Source organism: Aegilops tauschii, chromosome 1, assembly GCF_002575655.3.
Source record: "Aegilops tauschii subsp. strangulata cultivar AL8/78 chromosome 1, Aet v6.0, whole genome shotgun sequence".
Taxonomy (NCBI): Eukaryota; Viridiplantae; Streptophyta; class Magnoliopsida; order Poales; family Poaceae; genus Aegilops; species Aegilops tauschii.
Window position 1 is genome coordinate 477,198,331 of NC_053035.3, and position 4,996 is coordinate 477,203,326.

General features: G+C 44.9%; 1 long non-coding RNA gene across 1 annotated transcript; it reads left to right on the forward strand.

The window, feature by feature from the left end:
• Positions 1-171: 171 nt before the first annotated feature.
• Positions 172-1,423, forward strand: LOC141021322 (uncharacterized). Its single transcript, XR_012182172.1, has 4 exons — positions 172-521; positions 685-768; positions 879-936; positions 1,022-1,423. It is a non-coding gene; the product is annotated as an uncharacterized lncRNA (long non-coding RNA).
• Positions 1,424-4,996: the final 3,573 nt, after the last annotated feature.

The following is a 4,996-nucleotide window of genomic DNA, read 5'->3' on the forward strand; positions in this document are numbered from 1 at the left end:
CAACGTATGTTGTTATGCGGTTTGACCGATAAAGATCTTCGTAGAATATGTAGGAGCCAATATGAGTATCCAGGTTCCGCTATTGGTTATTGACCGGAAACGAGTCTCGGTCATGTCTACATAGTTCTCGAACCCGTAGGGTCCGCACGCTTAACCACTAGTAGAAAAAGGGTCAAATGTCAAGCACATTAGTGCCGGTTCCAACGGCTAGCCAGCCGCTTTCATTAGTACCGGTTCGTGGCCGACCTTTAGCACCGGTTCGTGCCACGGACCGGTACTAAAGTGAGTGGTGGCAGGATGTTGTCAGTCCGGGGCCCCTCCAGCACCTTTAGTACCGGTTCATGGCACGAACCGGTGCTAAAGGTCGTCCTACATAAGCCCTTCGTCCACCCGAGCTCGCTCTGTTCTTCCCCTTTCCCCTCTCCTCTCTGTTCTTCCCCTCTTCCTCTCGAGCTCATCACACATTTTGCCCAAAATTTGTCAAGATTTGAAGGCCCCCATCCATTCAAATGATCACAAAGGTTAGCAACTTTGTCCTTTCATCTCTCATTGCTAGATTAGCTCTTGCAATGCTTTGTATAGTGATTAATTTATGAGTTTAGTAATTTGGTAGAAAATATATGTGCTAGTACTTGATTTATATGCAATTTGTGGTCAAAACTAACACTTAGTTTGCATATGTAGGTGTGGTTTACTTAGTGCCTTCTAAATCTCCGTCGTAACCACAGTCGATCGCCCGCACCGTTCCGTCGCCGGCACCACCTTGTGGTGAGCCTCTTGTTCATGAATGTTTTACATTACCAAATTGATGTTTGTGTGATTTGGATATATAGTTACTCGTATAATTATCTTACCCGTACGTTGTTTGTTATACATAGTGCCATGGTTTTGATATCCGTCCCCATCGGCCCTCGTCCTTGTTATGATTCGGATGTGGTATATTCTCTTTTAAAACTAGTTGTTGCATTTCGTGTTTATGACAAATTATGCCCATCAAGTTGACATAGATATTTTTGTCTAGGAGGTTTGTGAACCGGAAATTCCAACCGACCCTATTGTCGAGAGGTTAAATTTAGTTGAAAGAGAAAACGAGTATTTGAAAGAAAAATTGAAAAGAATTGAGGGGGAGAAGATGGAATTGGAGTTGCATGTTGCCGATGTCGTCGATGATCACAAGATCAAGATGGAGAAAATGCGCTTGAAGATTAGAAAGATTAGAAAATATGCCATTGATAGTGAGGCTTGGTATCATTATGCTGTTGGATCAATTGTTACCTTAGGTGCGATCTTGATCGCATTTGTTGTTGCATTTAAATTCTTTAGTTAGAGAGTTATTTGTTTGTTGCATTTAAGTCTTGTATGAACTTTATGTATGAACTTGTATTAATTTGGTCTATTCGGTGTTGTGTAATGAAGATGAGCCGACAATGGATGTACGATGACCGATGCTCTCCCAAGTTCATTAATGGCGTGCAAACTTTTCTGCTTGCGGCTGAGGCAAACAAGCGGGCGGATGGTTTTATGCCTTGTCCATGTTTAGTCTGTAAGAATGATCACAATTACTCTACGTCAAGAACCATTCACGTCCACCTGTTTAAGTCCGGTTTCATGCCCCACTATAATGTTTGGACCAAGCACGGAGAAAGAGGGGTTATGATGGAAGACAATGAAGAAGAAGAGGACGACGACAGCTATCCTGGCCATGGGTTCCTGAATATGATGATACAACAATGGGGGAAGAAGCTGAGCCGGCAATGCGGGAAGAAGTTGAAGAAGAGGCATCAGATGAGCCCGCTGATGATCTAGGTCGGGCCATTGCCGATGCAAAGAGAAACTGCGCAAGTGATTTGGAGAAGAAGAAGTTGCAGCGCATGTTAGAGGATCACAAGAAATTGTTGTACCCGAATTGTGAAGCTGACAAGAAAAAGTTGGGCACCACACTGGAATTGCTGCAATGGAAGGCAGAGAATGGTGTATCTGACAAGGGATTTGGAAAGTTGCTGGTAATGATAAAGAATATGCTTCCAAAGGACAACGAATTGCCCGAGAGTACGTACGAAGCAAAGAAGGATGTCTGCCCTCTAGGGTTAGAGGTGCAGAAGATACATGCATGCCCTAATGACTGCATCCTGTACCGCGGTGAGTACGAGGATTTGAATGCTTGCCCGGTATGCGGTGCATTGCGCTATAAGATCAGGCGCGATGACCCTGGTGATGTCGAGGGCGAGCGCCCCAGGAAGAAGATTCCTGCCAAGGTGATGTGGTATGCTCCTATAATACCACGGTTGAAACGTTTGTTCCAAAACAAAGAGCATGCCAAGGCGATGCGATGGCACAGAGAAGACCGTAAGAAAGACGGAAAGTTGAGAGTACCCGCTGACGGGTCGCAGTGGAGAAAAATTGAGAGAAAGTATGGGAAGGAGTTTGCAGATGACGCAAGGAACGTATGGTTTGGTCTAAGCGCAGATGGCATTAATCCTTTTGGGGAGCAGAGCAGCAACCATAGCACCTGGCCTGTGACTCTATGTTTGTATAACCTTCCTCCTTGGTTGTGCATGAAGCGGAAGTTCATTATGATGCCAGTGCTCATCCAAGGCCCTAAGCAACCCGGCAACGACATTGATGTGTACCTAAGGCCATTAGTTAAAGAACTCTTACAGCTGTGGAATGGAACAGGTGTACGTGCGTGGGATGAGCACATGGGGGAAGAATTTGACCTAAAGGCCTTGCTGTTCGTGACCATCAATGATTGGCCTGCTCTCAGTAACCTTTCAGGACAGACAAACAAGGGATACCGCGCATGCACGCACTGTTTGGATGATGCCGACAGTATATATTTGGACAATTGTAGGAAGAATGTGTACCTGGGACATCGTCGATTTCTTCCGAGCAGGCATCCCGTAAGAAAGAAAGGCAAGCATTTCAAACGTGAGGCGGATCACCGGACGAAGCCTCGCCACCGTACTGGTGCTGATGTACATGATATGGTCAAGGATTTGAAGGTAGTCTTTGGAAAGGGTCCTGGCGGACAACCTGTTCTGAATGACGCAGACGGACGCGCACCCATGTGGAAGAAGAAATCTATATTTTGGGACCTGCCCTATTGGAAAGATCTAGAGGTCCGCTCTGCAATCGACGTGATGCACGTGACGAAGAATCTTTGCGTGACCTTGCTTGGCTTCTTGGGCGTGTATGGGAAGACAAAAGATACACCTGAGGCACGGGAGGACCAGCAACGTATGCATGGAAAAGACGGCATACATCAGGGTCATGCCAGCTACGCTCTTACCAAAGAAGAGAAGGAAATCTTCTTTGAATGCCTGCTCAGTATTAAGGTACCGTCTGGCTTCTCGTCGAATATAAAGGGAATAATAAACATGGCAGAGAAAAAGTTCCAGAACCTAAAGTCTCATGACTGCCACGTGATTATGACGCAACTGCTTCCGGTTGCATTGAGGGGGCTTCTACCGGATAACGTTCGATTAGCCATTGTGAAGCTATGTGCATTCCTCAATGCAATCTCTCAGAAGGTAATCGATCCAGAAATCATACCAAGGTTAGAGAATGATTTGGTGCAATGTCTTGTCAGTTTCGAGTTGGTGTTCCCACTATCCTTCTTCAACATCATGACGCACGTCCTAGTTCACCTATGCGAAGAGATTAGCGTTTTGGGTCCTGTATTTCTACACAATATATTCCCCTTTGAGAGGTTCATGGGAGTCTTAAAGAAATATGTTCATAACCGTGCTAGGCCAGAAGGAAGCATCTCCAAGGGCCATGAAAATGAGGAGGTCATTGAGTTTTGTATTGACTTTATTCCTGACCTTAAGCCGATTGGTGTTCCTGAATCGCGGCATAAGGGCAGACTGGATGGAAAAGGCACGCTAGGAGGGAATCAAAAAAATGTATGGACGGACATTCTCTCACTGAAGCACACTACACAGTTATACAGAATTCCGCCTTGGTGGCTCCGTATATGGACGAACACAAGAATTTTCTACGCTCCAAACACCCGGAGCGGTCTGATGACTGGATTACACGTGAACAAACCAGGAGTTTCGCCGGCTGGTTGCAGACACGTACCATGCATGACGCCTCTATTGAAGATGACTTGTACTCGCTGTCCCAGTTACCATCTTCGAATATAATGACTTTCAAAGGGTACGAGATAAATGGTAATACATTTTACACGATCGCCCAAGATAAGAAGAGCACCAACCAAAACAGTGGTGTCCGCTTTGATGCAACAACCAAGACGGGAAAGGAAACATATTATGGTTACATAGAGGAGATATGGGAACTTGACTATGGACGTGATTTGAAGGTCCCTTTATTTCGGTGCAAATGGGTCAATATGACACGATATGGGGTAACGGAAGACCCGCAGTATGGAATGACAACAGTGGATCTCAACAATCTTGCGTATGCAGACGAACCATTCGTCCTAGCTAATGATGTGGCACAGGTTTTCTATGTGAAGGATATGTCTACCAAGCCGAGAAAAAGAAAAGATAAGGAAGCGAATGCATCATACGATGAGCCAAAGCGCCACATAGTTCTTTCTGGGAAGAGAAACATCGTGGGAGTGGATGACAAGACAGACATGTCAGAAGATTATGAAAAGTTTGATGAAATTGCTCCATTCACAGTGAATATTGACCCGAGCATCCAGTTAAATGATGAAGATTTTCCATGGCTACGGCGCAAAGGGACATACGCGAAGAAAAAGTTTCACACCCAAAGATCTGGGATGTGATCGGCTTCACTATCATCACTTTCTTCTGTGTTTCACACCCAGGAGGGAATCTCTGTAATAGTTAGGGTAGTTATGTGTTTTGGCATTTGAAACGCGAAGAAATTTTATGTGCAAACAAATTCTTTCATGCATTTACTGATTTTTTCCAGCTAAATGACCCTGAAATTGAAAAGCATTTCAAATGAACTCAGAAAAGGTTGAAAGTTGGCATGGTATCATAATTTCACCCACATAGCATGT